This window comes from Pipistrellus kuhlii, unplaced genomic scaffold (assembly GCF_014108245.1).
Source record: "Pipistrellus kuhlii isolate mPipKuh1 unplaced genomic scaffold, mPipKuh1.p scaffold_m20_p_10, whole genome shotgun sequence".
NCBI classification, from domain to species: domain Eukaryota; kingdom Metazoa; phylum Chordata; class Mammalia; order Chiroptera; family Vespertilionidae; genus Pipistrellus; species Pipistrellus kuhlii.
Genome location: NW_023425405.1, coordinates 36635980 through 36660790, shown reverse-complemented (window position 1 = coordinate 36660790; position 24811 = coordinate 36635980). Strand labels below are relative to the sequence as shown.

At 43.7% G+C, this 24811-nt stretch overlaps 1 protein-coding gene across 5 annotated transcripts in view; it reads left to right on the top strand.

Moving 5' to 3' along the window:
• The first annotated feature begins 7123 nt into the window (after positions 1–7123).
• DYNC1I1 (dynein cytoplasmic 1 intermediate chain 1) overlaps positions 7124–24811 on the top strand; it is a 274243-nt gene continuing 256555 nt past the window's right edge. For all 5 annotated transcript variants that reach the window (XM_036429363.2, XM_036429361.2, XM_036429362.2 and 2 more), the window contains exon 1: positions 7124–7241. The gene's annotated coding sequence lies outside the window, so the exon portion shown is untranslated. The remainder of the gene's footprint in view (positions 7242–24811) is intronic.

The window sequence follows — 24811 nt, the reverse complement described above, 5'->3', positions numbered from 1 at the left end:
CGGCCCCTTCCCAAGTCTAAAGCCTCTGCCCGATGGCCAGCTGGGAGTGACCTGGATGCTGAGGAAGTTCCTGGGACACAGGTATGTATGCAAATTAACCTCCATCTTTGTTGGGTTAATTTGCATACTCACTCTGATTGGCTTTGGGTGTAGCAGAGCTATGGTCAATTTACATGTTTCTCTATTATTAGGTAAGATTATGTTTTGATTGATTGTTCAGTTGTTCTGTGATTTGGTTTATTTGCATATTACCCTTTTATTATATAGGATTATTAAAAACATATGCATATATGTTAATCTAGCCTATATAATGAAAGGCTAATATGTAAATCAACCGAATGGAAGAACAACCAGTTGCTTTGATGCACACTGACAACCAGGGGGCAGACGCTCAACACAGGAGCTGCCTCCTGGTGGTCAGTGCACTTTCACAGGAGGAGCACTGCTCAGCCAGAAGCCAGGCTCATGGCTAGTGAGCACAGTGGAGGTGGTGGGAGCCTCTTCCACCTCCATGGCAGTGCTAAGCCATCAGTTAGACATCCCCCAAGGGCTCCCGGACTGTGAGAGGGAGCAGGCTGGGCTGAGGGACACCCCCCCCCCAAAAAAAATGCACAAACTTTGTGCACCGGGCCTCTAGTACATATATATATATAAAACCCTAATTAACAAATACATCAAATGGCAGAACAACCCAACAACCCAACAACTGGTTGCTATTATGTGCACTGACCACCAGGGGGTGCTCACGGAACATAGCAGACGTCTGCCACAGCAGGATGGTGGAACAGGTGAGGGGGCCACCAGACCAAGGCAGGGCACCAGTTGTTGTCATTGGGTGAGCCTCTGGTGGTTACTGAAAATTATTTGCTCCCACATGCCACAGTCCCACCCAGCTTTTGCACTTGTTGCCGGTGCCAGAGCCACTGCTTGCACCCACTGCCAGCTCCCAGCACTGGCCCTGATCACTCAGTTCCAGCAGATGCGAGCAGCGGCTGCTGGCCCCGATTGCCCTCAGGGCTTCTTTACCTTCCCCTGCTCCTGAGGGGTGGTTGGGGTTGGCAGCTGCCTTTTGCACCTACTGCCAGCAATTCCCCTGCTCGCACCCACAGTCAGCGCCTGGTCTCTCGGTGCTGTTAGTGGGTGCAAGTGGCAGCTACTGGCCCTGATCACCCCTCAGGGCTTCTCCACCTCCTTCTGCTCCTGAGGGGCGATTGGGACAGCAGCTGCTCATACCTGCTGATGGAACCAGCCTCTGGTTGCATCCGTGGCTGGGGCTGGCCCCAATTGCTCTGTGTTGTCTGCTTTAGACATTGGAGCGGGGCTGGTGCTATTAGTGTGTGGGAGCGGTGGCAACAGGAGCAGGACTGGTGGCATACAGGGATTGGGGCCATGGTGGGAGGGACATAGAGGATGGGTCCAGACCGGCCTCTGTACCCACTGCAGCCTCCTGGACCACAGTTTCTTTCAAGATGCATGAATTTGTGCACTGGGAACCTAGTTATAGTATAAATGGGGTTACATTGGGAAGTTATTCAGAAAGCATTTAGAAAAATCTACAACTATACAACAGATAACTCTGAATTCATTCTCCTGAAATTGAAGGCAAATGTTATGTGTGTGTATTTATTTATTGCAGATTATTTGAACCTTCTTTATAAAACCATAGGCAACATCCCTTAATGAAAAGTGTCCAGGGACAAAAACCAGTAGTTGATTTAGACATTGGAATAATTGATTTCCCCATAAGTCACTCTGATTTTATAACTCTGCCAAAACAAATAATACACCTGCTTTTGGACATCTATTGTCATTGTTTTGATTTGACACAAACAGACCAACTTTAGTCATATAATATAAAAATATTAGTAAAACATATCCCACTGAGTGGCCAGATTATTATGACCACCTGACATCTGTAGGCAAATTAGCCATACACTACATTGTATGGGATATGGAAGCTGAAGGCCTGTTCAAACACCTTTGCTGTCTGTAGTTACCAAGGTAAAACGTTTCCAATTCGCACAGGAACACAAGGATTGGACAGTTGAGCATTGGAAAAAAGTCATGTGGTCAAATGAATCACGATTACGGTTGCATCATGAAGATGGCAGAATGAGAATTTCATGAAAATAGCATGAAAGCATGCACCCTACATGCATGAGTACAACCCTTCAAGCTGGTGGGGGCAGTGTTATGGTTTGAGGCATGTTTTCCTGGCATGATTTGGGCCCTTTAATTCATGTGGAACAACATCTGAATAACACAACATACCTAAGCATCATTGCTGATCCAGTTCATCCTATTATGTTGATGAACTGGATCAACCGATGGAAATGGCTTCTTCCAACAAGACAGTATGCCATGCCACGATGCTCATATTGTGCAGGAGTGGTTTCAAGAACATGAGGAGACTTTACCTTGCTTAGGTGGCCCCCACCATCACCAGATCTCAATCCAATTGAGCATTTTTGGGACGAAGTTAAAAGAGCCATAAGGCAGCTGGTTCCACAACCATCAAATCTCACAGAACTGGACAGTGCTATTCATTAGGCCTGGTGTCAGATTCCTCGCATCTCGTGGAGTCAACATCTCGTGGAGTCAATGCCAAGAAGAATCACCGCAGTATTGAAGGCAAAAGGTGGCCCAATAAAGTATTGATGGGGTGGTCATAATAATCTGGCCACTCAGTGTATATGCCAAACAAAACTGTATGTTACACTGGGCAGTGGTTTTAATTAGTTTCCTCACAGGGCTTTATTCTGAGCATGATGGAGAGTTCATATCATCTTAACCAGAGAGTATTTCCAAGCATTTTCATTCTTCTTTGGTACCTTAAGCTTTTAAGAACTGATTCAGGTGGCACATTTCTGTGATTTTAGAACCTCTGGTCCACAGAGGTGAATTTTCTGTTTTATTTCCTGTAAACAAGGTATAATGAAATGGAGAATAAAGTCCAGAGGAGATTCTCAGGCAGATGTGAAAGGATCTGGTGAATGGGAATGTGGTTGTAATCTGTGTGAAGTGTGGCTATGGGAGGGTAAGGCAGGCAAAGGGCCCGCTGTGAGGCCAGACCTGGATCCAGCACTGATGAAGGACAGGCGCATGGAGGCAGGGGAATCTCTGCCTTGGCTAAGAGTGGCCCCAAGGTCTGAGTGTTTCCAGAAATCTGGTAGTGTCACAGAACGCACACTGAATTTAGAGGGTAAGAAAGCTACTGTTTGAACTTTTCATGCAGTCTGAATAGCAAACTAGAGTTAGCATTTATTGAAAATGTCTAATTATATTCGAGGGACTGTGCCAAGTGCTTCATGTGGATTAACTTACAGAAATATCTCAGGAGCAAAGTATTTTTATTGCCCACCCCCCTTTTGACTTCTAGGAGATTAGAGTCTCAGAGGACCCTGGTACCATGTGCAAATATACCAAATCAGTGGTAGATGGAGAGTCTGATCCCAGAGTAGGAGGACTTAGCCACACCATGGTCTGGAGGATTCTAAAGCAACCTCTTAATGACTAGCAAGTTAGGAATTGACGAACATGTTTTGTCGTAGCCACTTGAGCACTTCTTGGAGGCCATCTTTCAAACTTTGGAGCAATAACTAGATGAAGAGGGGAAATACGTATATTTGCAATGAACAGTTTGTAATTTTAGGGTGTATATGGGAATTCACTGTTCTTTCCTCACAATATTTTTGTAAACCTAAAATGCTCTAAAAAATACGCCAATAAAAATAAAGTCTCTGACTCCTTTTTAAATATATATTTTTTATTGATTTTTTACAGAGAGGAAGGGAGAGAGATAGAGAGCTAGAAACATCGATGAGAGAGAAACATCGACCAGCCACCTCCTGCACACACCCACCGGGGCTGTGCCCACAACCAACGTACATGCCCTTGACTGGAATCGAACCTGGGACCTTTCAGTCCGCAGACCAATGCTCTACCACTGAGCCAAACCGGTTTTGGCTCTGACTCCTTTTTTGCCTGCTTTCTAACTCTGTTCTCGAATTCATATTACCACCTGTCAAAATATATATCTTCCTGTAGACAGACAACCCAAAAGCTCTTCAGTAAGGCCTTCCAGATCATAAAGATTCCCAATTGGAATGGATTTTCCTTTTCTCCATCTCTCTTGGCAAATGCCTTCAACTATTCTATTTTTCCTAGTCTGCTTGGCATTAAAGCCAATTGTATCTTTTCATTAGATTTTAAGTCTTTAGTATATAGAGACCATTCATTTCTAATTTATTTCCATTCCCATACCCCATTACCTATACTATGCCTGGGTACATGATCATAAAAGAGAATTATAACTCCATTTTCCTGAGCCATTCCCATGTATGCAGGAGATATACATGTTATTAAGCTTTTTTTTCCTCCTGTTTATTCATCTGTTATTACAAATATGTCTCAGCCAAGAACCAAGTGTAACATACAGTTTTATTTGGCATATACAACTAAGTGGCCAGATTAATATGACCACCCCATCAGTACTTTGTTGGGCCACCTTTTGCCTTCAATACTGTGGTGATTCTTCTTGGCATTGACTCCACAAGATGTTGACTCCATGAGATGCCAGGAATCTGACACCATGTCTGATAAATAGCACTGTCCAGTTCTGTGAGATTTGATGGTTGTAGAACCAGTTGCCTGATGGCTCTTTTAACTTCGTCCCACAAATGCTCAACCAAGAACCCTCTGGGTAAAGGTAATTTTATTCTTACCCAGAGGGAAAGGGTAAAATTATTTTTCCTCCTCTACAGTGCGAAAGGCTGTATACCATATAGCCTATGTGTGAAATAGGTTTACATAAATACTTTTAAAGAGAAAACCACAGGCCCAAAATGGTCTCACTTGTGCTAAAACCCCATGATGCCAAACCTAGATTTAATGCCTGACCTAATTGCTGTTTAAACTAGAAACACATTCTTAATTAACCGGTCTGGAATTTTCTGGTCAGCACCAATGAAGTGATCTGTCACATGGACCCTCTCCACCCTCCACCTTCTACCCAAAGCAAGAAGAAGCAACTGCATGATAAAAAAAAAACTTTCCTATTCTCATTCCCTCTCCCCACCCCAAGTTGTACTGGTCTAAAAACAATCCTTCCTTTTTTTATTAAAAGCTTCCTCACCCTTCTATTTTGTACAACCCCTCCTGGAGAGTACCCCTCTATTTACTAAATGGGATTCTGCTGGATTTTTGAATCGCTGAATAAAGCCAATTATACCTTTAAATTTACTCAGCTGACTTTTGTCTTTTTAACGGTACACTCTGATATTTGCACAATCGGGAAATAGCCTGAAGATGAATTTCTCAGAATGTATTCCCATTGTTAAGCAGCACATGACTGTATTAAGCACCTGATAATGGCAGAGGCAAGTATTTGTTTCATATAATTTTTCTTCTGGAATATCTTGAGTTCATTCTATCTAAAAAAATATTTCACCTGTCTTTTTTTCAGCCATACTTACAGTCACAATGATTTGCCAGATAGGCAGAATTGGAACAAGGATGGCCATTTTATAAATAGGTATATTATATTTACAACCAGATCTATATTTATTTTGAAATGACTGTAGTACTTGCCAATTAAATAAATTTATACCTAGTTATTAAGCACCATTATGCACCAAACACTGTTGTAGGTATTGGGGATACAGCAATGAATGAGATACAGTCCTTGCCTTCTACTTTCATTCTAAGGTATGCAATGACCCCACATGTTGACTGAAAAATAATACCAACTAGATGTTTTGTCACCAAGAAGGATTTATTCTGGGGGGAAAGGGTTGCAACCCAGTGCATGCAAACATGGCAGGTCACGTGCACACTCTGGCCTAAGTGCCGAGATGGAGGGGTATTTATGTAAGAGAAAATAGAAGGGAAGGGAAGGGGAAGTTAGAACCATAGAGCTTTGTTGCAAAGAGTTCTTCCTGTAGGCTTCTCTCCATTACATAGAGTTCCAGAACTTCCATAAGCCTTAGCTCCTTCCATACACCCTCCAGACTATTGAATATATTCCCTTAAAGTTCCAGTTATTGGTTTAAAAAATATTTATATATATATATATATATATATATATATATATATATATATATATATATTATTGATTTCATAGAGGAAGGAAGATGAAGAGAGAGATAGAAACAATGACGAGAGAGAATCATTGATCCTCTGCCTCCTGGGGATCGAGCCAACATAAACCCGAATGTGCCCCAATGGGAAATGAAATCTTGACCTCTTGGATCATAGGTCAAGGCTCAACCACTATGCAACACCAGCCAAACCCAAGTTAATGTTTATCACAGATATTCAAGAAACACGATTAGTGCCACACCTGCACTGATTAGAATCCATAACATCTCTGTGCCTCCTCGGTTAGGGTCAGCTTTGCGGAAGCCCAAGAATGTTTCCCTAGGTTTTTTTAAGCTAGGCCTCCAAGAAGCCAAGCTGTGGAGGCAAGCTGTGCCGTTTTGTCTTTGGGGGTGGGGAGAAGGATAAGTCAGATCTGTAAGTCTGTGGGTGGCAGATGGCTCTGAGCATTCCATTTCTATTCACGTGCCCTTAAAGTGGCTGTCTGGGAGGGAAAGTTGCTCTATCGATATTAGCCCCATCGGCAGGAGCTCCTAACACAAGAGCAACTTAGGTGAGTCCTGGGGGTTGCTCAGGAACAGGATTGACCTTCTCCGGTCCCCGTTCCCCACTAGCCTGGGCCGGCGCCACTCGCTCCTGGAGAGACCGGGTGGGTAGAGGGAGCTGGGGCGCTCGGCTGGAGGGCGCAGGGCGTGGAGGGCGTGGAGGGCGTGGGCCGGGGCGGGGCGATGGGTGCTCGGAGGCGCTGTCAGTGCCGGGCTCGCGGGAAGAGAGGAGGTGCTGGCTCCGAGGAGGAGCGGGAGCTGAGCAGCGGGCGCAGCGTGAGACAGCACATCCTGAGCGCCGCGCCCGCAACCTCGCCCGCACCCTCGCCGGCCGGAGCGCCGCCCCTGCGCTCGGGAAGATCGTCCAGGTAAACAGAGGGGGGTGACGAGCTCTCCCGCCTCTCTCGCCGCCGCCTCGGAGCCCCTCCTCAATCTTGGCCACCCAGTGGTGGCATCTGAGCTGGGCGCCGGGCATTGGGGCGGCCCCTGCCGTGCAGCCGGACTCCCCTCTCGCCGCCGCCCCAGCTCCTGGCGCTCCCTGCGCTCTCCCCAGGCAGTCAGGTCCCCCCGCGGCTGCAGCGCCCCCAGCAGAGCCCAGAGGTGAGTGCCGAAGAGGAGGGGGCCCCGGCGGGGTCGTCACCTTGCCCCCCCGCCCCTTGTGGGCTGGGAGGGGCGTGCGGTGCACCCCGCCTGAGCCTGAGCCTCCTGGGAGGCGGGAGGCCAGCGGCGGTGACATCCGCGCCCTCCGAGCAACCGGCAGCCGGCTCCCGGGGGCAGAGGAAGCGCAGAGGGAGGGGAGAGGGTGCTGCTTGGTTACATGGTCAGCTGTCTGCAAAGCTCCGAGATGCTGTTGCTTACCTCGCCTCTCCACCTTCCCTCCCCCCCCAAGTCGGAGGGAGCGAATGCACTTCCAGCAGAGCATTCATGAGCACTTATGCAAGAAGATGCCGGTTCTTTTCACTGCGGCAAAGAAGTGTGGTTGTTGTTGTTGTTGGGGAGGAGGGGAGACAGTTCCTGGCGGCGTGGCTCTCCTAACCCCCACTCCCACTCAGGAACCGCTCTGCTCTTACAAATCCGTGCGTCATCCAAAGGGCAGGGATCCCGGCCGCGCTGATGGCGGGCACCTGTCATGACTGGCACCTCCTCAGCTAATAAGGTCAGGCAGAAACCCAAGATCAAGGCAGGAAATTACTGAGGAAATCAGAGACTCGACCAAAAACAAATGCAAAGGATGGAGTACAGTCGTTATCCTGTCCTCTGCCACATCTAGGTAAAGGGCAGGGGAAAGTAGCCAGCCATTTTCTTGCCTGGAATGCCTTTCCAGTGGGCATCGTGGACACACTGTAGTGCAAGGTTGTGAAAAAATTGTTGCTAAATGTTCCAGATTAACAGGAAGTGTAGTTAACAGGGAAGCATGGTTACCTGGTTACCTGCAGGAGACATCACAGGGCTCATGTCAGCAGGGATATGTACGTAGTTTCATTGTGGGAAAGATAGAGAAAGCTGTCGATCCGTGTAAGTCTATTTGAAATGGAGTATTCAGTGCAAGTTGCATCCTGAGGGTACCAGTGGGAATGAGAGCAATACTTTCTCTGATTATTTAAAAAAACGCCAACTCTTCTCTGAAAGTTTTGGTGAGGCACAAAGCCCAAACTCTGCCCTTCTGACCATATTTCTCACCCATCAGACACTCACTCCTTTCACTAAGTTATCAAATGTTCTCATCATTGGAACCAACGCTCCAGTATTTCTTTTCTTTTTTTTTTTTTTTAAATATATTTTATTGATTTTTCACAGAGAGGAAGGGAGAAATAGAGAGAGATAGAAACGTCGATGAGAGAGAAACATCTACCAGCTGCTTCTTGCACACCCCCTAGTGGGGATTTGCCCGCAACCAAGGTACATGCCCTTGACCGGAATCGAACCTGGGACCTTTCAGTCTGCAGACCGATACTCTACCACTGAGCCAAACCGGTTTTGGCTAGTATTTCTTAAGGTCTGGGAATCTAGTTGTTCCAAGAGCTGTTTCTCTTAAAAATCTTCTAGCATCGCATCATGATAGGGATGTTTGTATAATACAGTGAGGGACCCAAGGCAGGCGTTTCCCAGACTGTCCAGCTCTTGGCCCAGCGTTGGGGCCAGAACATCTCTTTTTCTTCATTGTCTCTGGCCCCAGGCCTGGGTTTACCTGCTTCCTCTCCCCCTTGAACCTGGGATGCAGCACTATGCCCTAGAGCCGTGGTCGACAAACTGCGCCTCGAGAGCCACATGAGGCTCTTTGGGCCCTTGAGTGTGGCTCTTCCACAAAATACCACGGCCTGGGCGAGTCTATTTTGAAGAAGTGGCATCAGAAGAAGTTTAAGTTGAAAAAATTTGGCTCTCAAAAGAAATGCCAGTCGTTGTACTGTTGATATTTGGCCCTGTGGACTAATGAGGTTGCCGACCACTGCCCTGGAGGAGAGGGATGGCTCAGCCCCTCCTCACACCCAGCCTGTCCTCCTGTCCTGTGGAAAACTTGATCTGAAGCTGTTTTAGTGTGAAAGGTCTTCTCCATTAGGTGTCATCACCCCTAAGGTCTGGGCAGAGGAAAGAAACTCAACTCATGGGACAAGGGGACAGAGGTCTTTGTGTGTGGTGGTTCCTGGTCACTAGTTTCTGACTAACTTCTGATGTGGTAGGAGGAAGTCACCTGCCATTGTGTCAGCCTGGTTTATGTCTGAGAGGGGGTCCTAGTAACTTTTTTCCTGCCCTCTCTTCATCCCCAAACACTTCCCTGAGTCTACAGTTAATAAAAATAAGCTCTTCCCTTGACCCCAGTGCTGAGTCAAGTGATTCTCGGGGACCCATCCTGGTGTCGCTCTGTCCATACTTGTATGTATTCCACAAGACTGCCCTGTACACCAGTCTTGTGGAATACATACGTCTTGAAACCCAGCCTCTTAGCACAGACTCTGCATAGGCTTTGTCCACAGCTAGTCACCTAAAGGGACCGTTCATTCTCCCTTGTCACCCTGTTTCTTTCTGTCACTTAATCTTGCATCAATTGATAAGGTCAGAGGATATTGTCTTATTACTTTTTTCCTCCCAACATTTTGCTCCACTAAATAAAACAAAGATGGATAATATATTGAGCACGTTACCTGTGCTGAGTACATTTAGTAATTGCATTACACCAAATTTACTAAATGTGTTGTCTTACCAATAGCGCTTGAGCAGGCATTACCTGCTGTTAAACGACTTTTCTATGTGTTAATGTATTTAATCCTCACCGAAATCTTAGGTATTACATTATTTGCAATTTTATTTGACAGAGGAGGAAACTAAGGCACAAAGATGCCAAATACCTTTCTGAAAATTGTTCAGCGAGGAAATTGCAGGGTTGGGATTTGATCCCAGGCAATCTGACTATTCTTCCATGTTATAGAACAATTATATTGGTTAATTATCATATATTGAATATCAGGCTCTTTTCTTATGTTATCTCCTTTTATTCCTTATATTAATCCTCTGAAGTAGACATTATTACCACATTTTACAGATGATAAAACTGAGTTAAGTGACATACTCAAGTAATAGTTAATAAATTGCAGAGGGAGGATTCAAATCAGATCTGACTCTAAAACCAGAACTCATCCATTTTAGCTAGTGTTCTCTGTGAGAAACACGAATGCCATGCTTGTCCATTTCCTTCAGGTTTGCTGCTAAAGTTTCCTGTGAGCCATTATTATTTCATTATTTCTTTTAGGACTCAAGTGTAGCATTTTTTTTTTTTTAAACTAGCTGATTGATAGCTGTGGGTGACATGGCAAACCCAAAGTATGACCATAGCTCTTTTGGAAGCAAATATTGCTTTGGATCTATCTCCTAATAAAAACTGCTAATTCCTTATAATACTTTGTGGTTTCCAGTAGTTGTCCCAGGATCCCTCTTATTAGAAACCTTTGTGACTTCTACATCCCCTAGAATATGGGAGAAAATATATTCTTTTGAGAACTTAGATGAGACAATGAACTTCTAGGCTTAATTCTTTGAGAATTGACTTAAGTTCATTTGACTCTCATTTTATTTCTTTGAATTTATAAATATCCTTTTCCCAGGTCCTTGTAAAAATTATTTTTCCTGACCTGGAACTTGTCATCGACATCCTATGCTTATTTCCTTTGCTTCCTCTCTGAAGAAAGCCTGGCACCAGAATGTCAGACTAAAGATTGAAGTGTAACAGGCATGTTTGCCCAGACACCAACCCTGGGGAACCCACATCTTCATAAAGCATTTTCTGACTGTTTAGAGGAGGCTTCTCCTCCTCCTCCTCCTCCTCCTCCTCCTCCTCCTCCTCCTCCTCCTCCTCCTCTTTCTTCTTCTTCTTCTAATATTTATTGTTAAGAAATGATTATGGATGTCGTCCCCCCCCCCCCCCAATGGCCTCCCTCTATCTGGTTCCCGCTCCACACCAGGCCTTCGTCACCCACCCTGTTGTCTGTGTCCATAGGTAATACATATCTATAATAATAAAAGCATAATATGCTAATTAGACTGGATGTCCTTCCAGACAACCTTCCAGGTGAGGCAGAGGCGGCCACACAGTGGTGGGGTCCGAGCCCCTTGCACGAATTTCTTGCATTTAGTATGCATATAAGATCTTTGTTTAATCTCTTCTAGGCCCCCCACCCCTCGCAGTCCCCTTCCCTCTGAAAAGTGTCAGTCTGTTCCATTTCAGTGCCTCTGATTCTATCTCATTCACCAGTTTATTCTGTTCATTAGAGTTCTTATTCATTTAGTTTGATTTTTAGATTCAATTGTTGATGTTTAGATTCAATTGTTTTTAGATTCAATTCAATATTTTTGTTGCCATTTTGTTGTTCATATTTTTGAGTTTTTCTTTATCCTCTTCTTAAAGAATACCCTTCAGCATTTCATATGACACTGATTTGGCAGTGATGAACTCTTTTAGCTTTTTCTTATATGTGAGGCTCTTTAACTGACCTTCAATTCTAAATGATAGCTTTGCAGGGTAGTGTAATCTTGGTTGTAGGTCCTTGCAATTCATCACTTTGAATATTTCTTGCCACTTCCTTCTGCTCTGCATAGTTTCTGTTGAGAAATCAGCTGATAATCATATGGACATTTCTTAGTAGGTAACTAACTGCTTTTCTCTTGCTGCTTTTAAGATTCTCTCTTTGTCTTTAGCCCTTGGCATTTTAATTATGATGTGTCTTTAGCCCTTGGCATTTTAATTATGATGTGTCTTGTATGGTCTTCTTTGGGTTCTTCTTTGGGACTCTCTGTGCTTCCTGGACTTATAAGTCTATTTTTTTTCACCAGGTAGGAAAGTTTTCTGTCATTATTCTTCAAAGAGGTTTTCAATACCTTGCTCTCTCTCTTTTTCAGGCACCCCCATAATGTGAATGATTGTACCCTTGAAGTTGTCTCAGAGGCTTCTTACTATCTTCATATATTTGGATTCTTTTTTCTTTTTGCCTTTCTGGTTGGGTGTATTTTGCTCCCTCATATTTCATATAATTGATTTGATTCTCAGAATTCTCTACTATTCTGTTGAATCCCTGTATATTATTATTTATTTCAATCAGTGTATGCTTAATTTATGACTGGTCCTTTTCCATTTTTTCTTTTTTGAGGTTTCTAGAGGATTCTTGAGTAACCTTATAACCATGGTTTTGCACTCTATATCTAGTAATTTGCCTTCTTCCATTTTTTCCCTCTGTGACATGTTTCTTTGTCTATGCATTTTGGCTGCTTCCCTGTTTATTTTTATGTATTGGGTAGAGCTGCTATGTCTCCTTGAGTTGGTAGAGTTGTCTTGTGTAGTAGGTGCTCTATAGGGCCTAGTGGCTCAGCCTTTTCAGTCTCCTGAGCTGGGAGCTTTAGGTGCACCCCTTTATTGTCTGTGAGCATAGGCTTGGTGTAGTTGAGACTTGATTGCTGTTGGTGTCACAGGAGGAATTGACCTCTGGACCTGCTGCAATTACAGTGGGAGAGCTACTGTGCAGGAGATACCTCTGTGGAGCAGGACTTGCTTCAGAGGGGCTTTGGTGCTCACTGAGTCTGCCCCTTGAGTGACTCTTATGGATGTGTCTAGTTGTAATCTGGTGTAGTCTGACACTGACCACTGGGTACACTGGCTCTTGGGTCTCCAAGGAGGTGCAAAGTCAGCCATTGCCTGGGGCCACCCAGCAGGAGCTTCAGAAACATCTTTAGTTTTTTTTTTTGTTTTTTTTTTATTGATTTTTTTTTTTTTTTTACAGAGAGGAAGGGAGAGAGAGAGCTAGAAACATCGATGAGAGAGAAACATCGATCAGCTGCCTCTTGCACACCTCCTACTGGGGATGTGCCCACAACCAAGGTACATGCCCTTGACCAGAATCGAACCCGGGACCTTTCAGTCTGCAGACCGACGCTCTACCACTGAGCCAAACCGGTTCGGCTAGAGACATCTTTAGATTCTTCCTCTTTGTTTGGGTTTGGAAGTGCCCAGATGAGGCCCAACTATGAAGGAAAGCAGGCAGGTGTTAGTTCCAGATCTTGGACCTTTTATTGATAGGTTGGGGCTCCCTGACTCAGCTGCAGCTTGTTTGAGTAAGGACAGGGCATTCATTTGCAAAAGCTGCTGCACATAGCTTGGGTAGAGTTTTAAATTGGATGAGGCAGGATCTTAGGGAATCAAAGGGGTAGAGCAGACAGAAATGGCTGCCAGTCAACCCTGTGATCAGGGAGGTCCCTGCATAGGAACAATGATCCCTGTGAGTAACTCTGGGAGAAAGCTGTCCCTGAGTTCCTGCTGCAATGCCAGACAATCCAGTTCCTTCTTGTATGTGTCTGTGCTCCCCAAAGCCTCATTCTGGTGCTGGATCTCAGAGGAAATGGAACCTTGTAAGTTCAGTTCATGGTGCCTGCTTTTTAAGAGGAGCAGTTGGGTCACCAACAGTGCAGAACTCAGTGCTTCTGTGTCACTGAACTCAGTGCTTCTGTGTCACCGAGCTCCAATCTGCACTGTTTTTTACAGCCATGGTTTTCACTGGCCATGGGGACTTCTTTTCCTAACTCTGGGACCCTTGGCTGGTGTGGGGCTGGGATCCCTGTTCCTCTGGACAGCCTATGCAGAGACAATCTCCCTCCCAATTAAGAAGGGGCCACACCTGGGTGCCAGCCCAGCCTGTTTCGCACCTCTGCACATCCTACCAATCTCAGTGTGCTTTCTTCTTTACTTCTCTGGTTGTAGTACTTCCATTCAGCCAGCTTCCCAGTGGTTCTGGATGATTCTGTATTTCAGCTGTAATTTTGATGTGGTTGTGGGAAGCAGTGTTGCCATCTCCCCCCTTCCTGGGCATAAAGGAGGCTTCTTAATCAGGAGTCATAGGCACTGTGATGGACAAGGCCCATGTTAGTTTTCATCAATAAAGTTGATGAGAAATTGTATGCCTTGGTGTATAAATGAAGTTTTCTAGGAAAATATAGGGCTTTTGAGACTAGAAAGAGATTAAGAACCAGTGATTTAAGTGCACTCTTTAGGAAAAAGGGGAGGAACAGAGGCCACCCGGCTAAAATGTGTTGAAAACAAGGCACATCTGTTCAGCCGGAGCTAGCCAACACCTGCTAGAGGTCCCCAGGTGTAGGTACAACACACACTAAGACAAGCTGCCACCAAGTGAGGGCTCCCAGCACTGCGAGCCATTCACTGTACACTTACCGTGTTCATATTCATGGTTCATCAAGTCATCCCAACATCCCTGTAAGGCTGACATTTTTAATCTTCATTTGTTAAACAATGAATCTGTTGATTGGAAACATTAAGCCACATGGTCAAGGCTCTATGAAGCCAGCTAGTGAAAGAGCTGTGTTTCAAATTGAAAAAGTCTGTTTATTTTCTTTCCACCCTATCTCATTGTTTTCAATGTGGGATGCTAAAAAAAATACTGTTTCCTGTAACTTTTTATTGTGGCAGGACAGAGAGTCCTTTAGGAGCTTGTTCACACGCTGATAGGCAGAGTCTAAATGTGTGATCCAAGGGGAATAAGAAAATTTAGACACGTCTAACTCAGGGTGGCAGAGAGCAAGCCCCATGTCCCTTGAGGTGTGTGGAATCCCCATGCATTTGGTTTTCACGTGTCACCAGGAATCTTGCTGAGCAACACATAGCGGTCCACAACCAGGACAGCCAGAGAGTGGATTTTTGCAAGGGTGGCTGCAAGCTAGGACTTGATTCACTGTGAAGATGACTTCCCTTCAGAGCTGAACTTGAAGCTGCTCAGTCTTCTGGGCTTGCCTGGCACAGTGGCTGCCTTGTGATCAGAAACACAGACTTGGTAGTGAATCCTGGGAGGACCTCTGCTTAACAGATGACTTTCAGGCCTTTTCCTTTTTGGCCGGTATCAATCTGGAGTTGCTCGTAAGCATCTGCTCGTGTTTCCAAAGTAAAACTTAATCCTTAACATTTTATGCTTCATCCATATGCTTGCTGTAATCTTGTGGAATGACCCACTGTTTCATTTGGAGGCATTTGATCAACAGATCTGCCTGGAAATAGATACCAGTGTGCTTCACTATGCTTCAATACTGTTTCTCTCCCATGCATTCTATAAAGCACTTTATTTATTTATTATTTATTTATTTATTTTCCTATTCCCTTTCCTCCTCCCCTTTGGCAACCATCAAGTTTTTCTCTATATCTATATAGGTTTGTTTGTTTGTTTTAGATTCCACATATCTAAAACATATGGAAATAATACGGAATTTGTCTTTCACTGTTTGACATATTTCACTTAGTATAATGCCCTTTAGGTCCATCTATGTTGTTGCAAATGGAAAGATTTCATTAGTTTTTATTGCTGTGAATTTTCCATTATATATACATACCACATTTTTTTTTATCCATTCATCTATTAATGGACATTTATGTTGCTTCCATTTCTTGGCTATTACAGCAATGGACATAGGAGACATATCCAAAAAAATATTGCTAAGAATGAGGTCTTAAAGTTTATTGGCTCTATTTTCTTCTCAGAGTTTGTGGTTTTAGGTGTTATATTTAAGTCTTTAATCCATTTTGAGTTTATTTTTGTATATGGTGTAAGAAAGTGGTCTAATTTCATCCCCCCACCCCCACCCATGTATCTGTCCAGTTTTCTCAATATCATTTGTTGAAGAGACTGTCTTTACCCAAGTGTATAATCTTGCTTTGTCATAGATTAGTTGAATATGTAGGCATAGGTTTATTTCTGGGCTCTCTATTCTATTTCCATGATCTATGTATCTGTATTTTAAAAATAGATTTTTATTGATTTCAGAGAGGAAGGGAGTGAGAGAGAGAGAGAAAAAAAACCTCAGTGATGAGAGAGACTCATTGATCAGCTGCCTCCTGTATGCCCCACACTGGGGACTGAGCCCCCAATTTGGGCATGTGTCCTGACCAGGAATTGAAACATCACCACCATCCTGTTTATAGGTGGATGCTCAACCACTGAACCACACTGGCCTGCTGGGCCACAACTGAATGTGGGCTTGGCAATGCCTAGAAGTCTGGAAGCCTTGCCTTCCTGAATCAAGATCACATTGAGCATTTCTGCTGAGAGTGAGGGAGTCTTGAGGAGGACAACGTTTCATTCCAGAAGTGACAGGCAGGATGATTTGAGTCTTTTGTTTTCCTTTATGAACGCTTGGGGCAAATTCTCTTGATCTGGCTTTGACCTGACACTCTTCTATGAGCTGTACAGCACTTTGGTTCCTTTCTGGTGGAAAGAGGGGGACTTTTGATTCATTTCTCAGATTTCTATTTTATGCTAATGTGTAGAATGAAGCCAAGAGCAATATGTATATTTTAAATAGTGCTAATGGACAAATAATAATGCCATATTTTCTATTCTTTGCCTACAGTCGGTTTCCTTTTAGAGTGCAGGTTTTTTTTCTGTTCTAACCTGACATAGTACCCATTGCTTTGTTTGACAAGTTGAAGATGTTAGTAATGGAAATGGAATGAAGCCCTCTCCATTTGAAAGTAGTTAGATCCCATACTGCACATGTGGAAGCCTTTAAACATTGATCAAGTTGTTGAGTGTTACAGTGAGCCCACTATAAGGGATGACATGAGATTCTGTCTCAGAATCAGCCTGTGGCATTTCAGTAGTTGGTGGGTTTGGGTGGTTGAAAAGGTAAGCAGGCCCTGTGGGGACTGTGTGTTTTGACAGTGTCCCTTTTAAAACGATGGCTGGTCTCCTGTTCCACCACCGGCCCCTTTAGGATAAAAATAGCAAGGGGTTGTGGGAATTGGTGTGTATTTTGTGGAAGAAAGAATAACAAAAACGTCTCTGCCTGTTTCCTTGAAAAGCGGGACTTTGTTCACTTTCAGAAGGTATAGGTTACTGCTGATTTGGAAAGAGGATCTTTGCCCTTTGAATGGCTTTCAGGCCCAGAGGAAAGTGAGAATCTATTTGCATAAGTTAAAATGCCAAACGAAATCTTCCAATACAAATATGGACCACCCAGGGACATTGTAAAGGCCAGGTTTGGGGTTTTGAATTCAGATTTTCTTGCTTCCTTGTTTAAGCTTTTTAATATTTTCAAATGCTGCTGAAAAGCAATTGGCGTACTAGCAAACATGAAATCCTATATCTTTTGCCACAGATTTAAGAGGTGGTGGTGGCAGTGGGGAGTGACAGGGGTGCAGGGCTGTACTCATTTGCCTTGAGAACCCTTTGTTTTTAAAGTGAAGAAATATACATTTCTAAAATTTGAAGGCCCATAGGTTCTAGATTTTAAAGTGGATAGAAAAACCGGTTTTCAAAACAATTGCCTCTCCTTTCCTCTTTGTAGAAAATCAGTGAAATATATTAAAAAACAACAACAACAATGATATTTAGTACTTTGTTGGTCTTTAGACCCTAAAGAAAAAGCTATTCATGACACTTGTTTTTTTTATTTTTTATTTTATTTTATTATTTTTATATATTTTATTGATTTTTTACTGAGAGGAAGAGAGAGGGATAGAGAATTAGAAACATTGATGAGAGAGAAACATCGATCAGCTGACTCTTGCACACCTCCTACTGGGGATATGCCGGCAACCAAGGTACATGCCCTTGGTTGAATCGAACCTGGGACTTTTCAGTCCACAGCCCGATGCTCTATCCACTGAGCCAAACCGGTTTTGGCATCATGACACTTGTTAAGGAAAGGGTAAGGCAGACTTTATTTACTCAGGGGCCTGTCCTTATAGATGTCCAACCACTGCCATGGGATGTTGTAGTAGGGGACAAGGATTGGGCTCAACTCCGAATACAACAAGGAATGGTGGGAATTTATAGCCAAGAAAGCAGGGTGGAGTTAGTGGATGGAAAATTACTAAGAGGAAACATCCTGCAGGGTTCATGGGGGAGGGATTCAGGCTAAACCGAACAAAGGCAGGCCATGGTGAGTAGATACCATATCATGTGGGACAAGGGATGAGGAACCAATCAGATATTGATTAGGTATTAGTGATCAGATATCAAAGGTGAAGGATTCTGGCTAAACTGACTTATATGGACTCTTGCTAAAACTGGGCTCCCAGTGTCACCACTTACTAGCTATCAGTATGTGACCTTGACAAGTGACCTTGTCTCCCTGTACCTCATTTTCTTCATCTGTAAAACAGGAGTGATGGCAATATTGCGACTTCCTAATATTGTGGCAAGGTTTGAAAGAATAAATCCATTTCTTCCAGGGTTTAAATGTTTCCCCTTGGATCATTTTTGGTGTGTTTAGGACAGACATTGACCTGTTGGGGATCTAGGCCAAAAATAAACATGAGGTGGTAAATCCCGGAATGCTGGGAGCCTCACCTTCCTGACTCAAGATCAATAAAGCACCACAGGGCTCTAGGTAAGTGCCTTATAAGGGCCAGATGGTCAGTCAGCACTTTCCCTGACTTGTGAGGCAACCTTAGTCTAGAGACCTCGAGAGTATTAAATGGCCTCTTTTCTGATCTTGGAATTCATGTCTGCTGAGGACACATTTCCTCGCCTACCTGCACCTAAACCCACCACTCCAAGGTCATGTTCAACGAAAATCTAATGTGGTACAAATCCACTGTGGTGTCATCATGGAGGCATTCTGCTTGTTTGAGCCAGAAAGTTATAAGGGCCACGTGTTTGGGACCAGCACCACAGTTAAGAGTTTGATAAGCCAGAGTCTTGGTGTGATGGAGGGGAGGCTGTGTGACACGTCTTGGTAGATGTACACCCTCTCTTTTCTCTTTTCTTTGGCTCTTCTTCCCCCATCCCCCCTACTTAAATACAAAGTGGGCGAATGTCATATTTGGTGAGGCAAAGAGCTGTGGGCTGTCAGCCAGTAAAGGCATGAGGACTTTGACAAATAGATTTGAGTACACTTATCTGTTGAAGCCCAAGTTTCTAGGAGAAAGCAGAGTTCAATGTAGTGGAGATCCTTTGATTGCTTCAAGCTATTCAAAATAGTGAGTTCTCAGGACCCCGGAGGGTTCAGGATGCCACCACTAAATGAGGATTGTCTGTGAAGGGATGAGTCAGACCACTATTTCGTGATCTCTGTATATTTTTTCTCCAAATTTGAGAATCTGTGATTTTGTATACTAGAGGGAGTCTTGCATCCCTCTTCCCTCTGGCCAGGTTCTGCCATTCACTTGGAGGCAACATACATAAGGGGACAGGTGCCAAACTGGAATAATAAATATGACAATCCATGTCTGCTTGTTTCCCATGGAACTGTTCATGTTGTAGCATTCATTCATCCACTCTTTCATTCACAAACATCCTCTAAGCTGCTGCCTGACCCTGGAGAAGCTGCTGTCGCAGTGTCAGGCCAGGTTGCAGGAAACTTAACAGCCTGTGACAACCCTTAAAACAAACAAAAGCATGCTTTGCTCTAACTGCAGACAAAACTGGCCACATCATCTTGCAGTTGAGCGCTTTCTTGTGTTTGTTTATTTGCTCATTCAGTAATCTCTTAATGTGCCCTGATGATCAAAGTCAGATCCACCCTGCTAACAGGAGGGGCTTGACAGAGAGGCTGTTTAAAGGCATATTCCAGAAACACTCAGCTCCCATATTCTTTTTTCAGTGTGAAAAACACGAAAACTACCAGATGATTTGGGAGGCAGAGTTCCCACCCTGAATGCTTGTTTTATGCAAAGAGTATATTACGGATTCTAAGATTTCTTTTTTTTTTTTTAATATATTTTATTGATTTTATACAGAGAGGAAGGGAGAGAGATAGAGAGTTAGAAACATCGATGAGAGAGAGTCATCAATCAGCTGCTTCTTGCACATCCCCTACTGGGGATATGCCCGCAACCAAGGTACATGCCCTTGACCGGAATCGAACCCAGAACCCTTCAGTCCCCAAGCCGACGCTCTATCCATTGAGCCAAACCAGTCCCGGCGGATTCTAAGATTTCTATTTTGAGCATTTAATCTTCACTTTTTTTCTTTATACACAGCAAAGGAGTGATGTGTAAGGGAAGTGTTAAGACCAGTTGTTTGCATCGCTTAACACATTTGAATAGATTGGGCTGGCTTAATATGGAGATGGTTGATTTTCATCTAGACTCTCACATGTTTTAAAAATAAACCACTTTCTTGTGAAATGAAGCAGAACCAAAGGGCAGAAGCAATGGACCTGGGGCCAGTTGAGACCCGAGCGTGGAGCAGCAAACACACCTTTCCTGCTTGTTTCCAGTGACACCACCTGGAGCCCATGTGACCACATGCCACAGTCCAATGGAACTGGCTGCCATTCCTCAAATGCAGCCCACCGCCTGCCCCTGTCATTTCTCCCGTGGCCGCTCTCCTTCCACAGGAAATGCTTCCCCAGGGGACATCCTATACACATTTCAGTGTCTGGTTCTTGTGGCTCCTCCTTCATGAGGCCCACTGCATGTTCTAGTTCCTACACTCTGTGCTTCATGCTTTAAACCTCTATCACGTACTCATCCCATTCTCCCTCGCCATGGAGCTGGTGTTTTCAGACCCTACCTTATTACAGGCAGGTGATATCTTGATCATTTGTGTAATACTCACAGCACCCAGAATAGCACTCTGTACTTTTAGCGGCTCACAAAGTACTCATTCAATTGCGTTAATACAGAGAGAAATTTCGCATCATGGTGCCAACCTTTTGGGTTCCCTGGCTCTTAGCCGATTAGAAAAGTTGGTGTATTAGGGAGATTTTCCCTATTTACAATTCTGGGGGGGGTGGGGGGGGGCAGACCTTGCTCAGAGAGCCAAGGCAGCCTCATGTCTATCAGGCATATCATCCCACTCTCCTCCCTGCTGTCGCCTGCTCCCTTCCTCCAAAGGGTGGGGCAGAGACTGGAGTGATGGGGAGAAGCATGCTGTGATCTACCAGAGCAATTTGGAGTTAGGTGACTGTGCATATATGTGTGGGTACATGCTCACATGCTGAGAACATGAGCTGGTGACATTCTTGGGCATCAACATTCTTATCGTAGTCAGGTGCCATATTGCAGCTGTGGCGACAGATGTGATCTGGGACAGCCAGCTGTCAGCTATTCAGATTGGCAGGATTAAGTTCTGAATCTTAGTTTTGAGGGTCTAGGTATTGATTGTTCTTATGTAGCCAAAATTCTCTAGCAACTAGTGATGAATTCATACAACTCAGTGCAAGTATATGTTATATATTAGGCTACAAACATAAAGTGCCAGCTTACTGGCTTGCCAGAAGAAACCTAATTTCCATGGGATCACAGTGCCTTTGCTTATGAGCCAGTGTTCTGAATTCTTCCGAGAAGTCAGGTTCCTAGGGCCTTGGCCTCAGCGGTCTGAGCTGGGGTTGGTTGGAACAGTACTACCCTGAAAGCATTCAGGATAATCCTGAAGGCTCGGTCTAGCAGTAACATTGCTGATGAAAAATCATGCAAATGGTCCAATTATGTAATACATTCAAAAGTGCCAGGAGGAGGCAAAATCTAGGTGTGGCAATAATGTGACAATTGAGGACACCAGATCACAGCAAAAGGATGAGAGGGAGGGTGCAGGAGCTAACCCCGGAGAAGATCAAAGCCAATAGAGCTTTGACCCTTTTTATAGAAATCAATACTGATAGGAGAAGAGGAAGCTCACACGATTCATTTTTGAAGCCAAATTTGTTTATCCAGAAAATATTTACTGAGTATCTACTCTGTGCCAGTCTTCTGAATATTGGCAACATATTGGGAAACAATATGGACAACATCTCTGCCTTTGTTGGAGCTTAAATTCAAGAAGGATAGACAAACAATAAAAAAAAAACCCACAACTTAAATATGTTATAGAATGTGCTAGGTGGTGGTACACATAACGAAGAAAAACAAGGCAATGGGAAAGACTGGAGAATACAGGGCCGGGATGTTTGCTTTTTTAAATAGGTGTGACCTTAATGACATGAATTTTTGAACTAAGTTTGGAAGAAGCAAGTCATTCAGGTATTTAGGGCAAAATGTCTATCGAGGCTAAAATACTGTCAAGAAGAGGGAATAGTAGATGCAAAGTCCCTGAGGAGGGAGTGTCTCTGATGTGTGTAAGGGACAGGGAGGAAGTGGGTCTAGAGAGAGATCAGATATGTCAATGGGCTGGATTGTGTAGGGCCACCAAGGCCATTGTATAACTTTGGTGTTTACTCTGAGACAGGACCCATTGGAGAGCTTTATGCAGACAAGTGACATGATTTGGCTTGTGTTTATAAAGAATTACTATTGCAACTGAGACTAAATTGCAAGGGAGGTCAAGGGAAGAGATGAGACTGCTTAGAAGGCTTTTGCATTAATATGGATGAGAGATGATGGTGCCTGGGATAGGGTGATGTCAGGGGTGGTGGTTAAAAGTAGATAGATTCTGGCTATGTTTGGAAAGGAGAGCCTGAATAATTTGCTAGTGGATTGTATGTGGGATTGATAGAAAGAGAAATTAGTGAAGACTCCAAGACATTTAGCCTGAGTCCATTGGAAGGGTGGAGTTGATTTTAACTGAAGTGTGGAAGACTGGAGGTTGGATCTACATGGAGCCAGAGCATGTGGAACAGCTGTCACAGCTGGTGTTTCACTGGTAGCCTGGTGCCATTGTGGTGACTGCTGACAGATGCACCGGAAAGATGATCTGAAGTGGTCAGGCTGTCCCTTTTCCTGGACACACTAGAGGAAATCTGAAGAATGCACACTTCCTTTCCTGTCATTTCAGACCCCGTGCTCCTTTCATTGTAATTGTTTTAATAACTGTTCACCACAAATTATAGAGTGGTTTTCAGTTACATTTGGTCAACTCTAGAAGTGATGTTTTGATACCGTCATGGTAATTTTGACCAGGGAGATGTCCTCTGTTTTAAGATAATTTCTCTTTTTACTCTCAGAAATGATCAGGGTATATTTGAATTCATTCCAAAATTCTTGTAGAGTACCCAGAACCGTCATCTCCCACCACCTCTAATGCTGTCACTCTAGTCAGGGCAATGACTTTCATGTCTCTGCTCTGCCACTTCCCAAAACTACGGTTGGGTGGCCAAGTTCTAATTGCAGTGATCGTCAATCAAGGAATGGCTAGGTATGGGGACAGCCTAACAGGGAGAAAAGGAGATAGATGTGTGCATGTAAGTTACTTCATACTTTGGATATTTTATTTCTCCTTAGCCTGGTCTTGAAAATTGAGATACAATTCTTCTTTCACTTTAATTTTTTTCTGCCAAAATCCGTTTTCTTCAAAAGCTAATATATACAAGCCTACATTCTATTTTTGTTCAAAGAGACAGATGGTTGAAACTTGACTCCAGCTAAGAAAAATTGTTTTTAAGTCTTGAATTAAAATATACAGATGCGTATCAGAAGGATTTAAGCCTTTTAAGACTGGTTGAGAATCTGTTCTGAATACTGCCTCATTCCATCGAGTTACCCATTCACGTACAGAATGCAGCATGTTGGGCCGGGTGACGGACTTTGCAGCCCAGCTTTTCAGATGGGCATTTGCTTTCTAAAAGGAACATAAAGGTTGTGCTGATGGGACAAATAGGAAATGCTCAAATCCTGGGGTCATTCAGCATTTGTGCTAACATAGTAGGAAATATGCCATGGCCCTGCATTTTTGGCAGTATTGATTTTCTGCACTTTTATAGGCATCCCGGGTAGCTGAAAAAGTGGGTAAATCTTTGTAACCCTATGTGTGTGTGCCTTGAAGCATTCAAGGATTTATCTTATTTTCACTTTCTTTCTCTGGTAGATTTAAACAAGTAGAGCTGAGCTTGCATTGGTCTTCCTATGGTAGAGCTTCCCACCAGTGCTCTGCAAATGATTACAGGTTACATATGTACCTGGTTACTAATCTCTTGGTTTTCAGGGTAGTAGAGCCTGGGTCAGACTCCTGAGCAAATGTCATCATGATCTGTGGGTATCTGTCATGCAGAATGTTGGCTGAGAAAGGACAAAGGCAGAGAAAAATTTATAGTTTACCAATTTTGGAATTGATATAGGCCAATATATTTCAAACCCTTTAAACTGTAATTAGCAATAATAAATAATTTTATATGTAACATTGAATATGTGTGTGTGTGTGTGTGTGTGTGTGTGTGTCCTAAATAAGTTCCATGAAACAGTCTTGCTCTTTCCATGTGCAGTGCATTCTAAAAATTCTAATCTCTTGCTCATAAAAAACTGGTGCCTATGATTACTAACTTGATTTAGTGACTCACCAGTGGGTTGCAATCCATTTTTAAAATATATTTTTATTGATTTCAGAGACGAAGGGAGAAAGAGAGAGATGTAGAAACATTAACTATAAGAGAGAATCATTGATTGGCTGCCCCCTGCATTCCCCACAATGAGGATTTAACCACAACCTGGGCATGTGCCCTGACCAAGAATTGAACTATGACCTTCTGGTTCATTGGTTGATGCTCAACCACTGCGTCACACCGGCTGGGCATGCAACCGTTTTTTTTAAAAGGCTGGTGTGGTGTATGTTACCAATTGGGAATAAATAATCTGGCCTTATACTTGCTCAGATCCTTTCTTGTTTCCCTACATATAATAGATGTTCAGACACCTATAAAGTGCAGCATAACGGACCTTTGGCTGTAGGGTGACCAACTCATCTAGGTTTTCCTGGGGCTTTCCTTGTGTTATCACTGACAGTCCTGTATCCAGCAAACCCCTCACTTCCAAG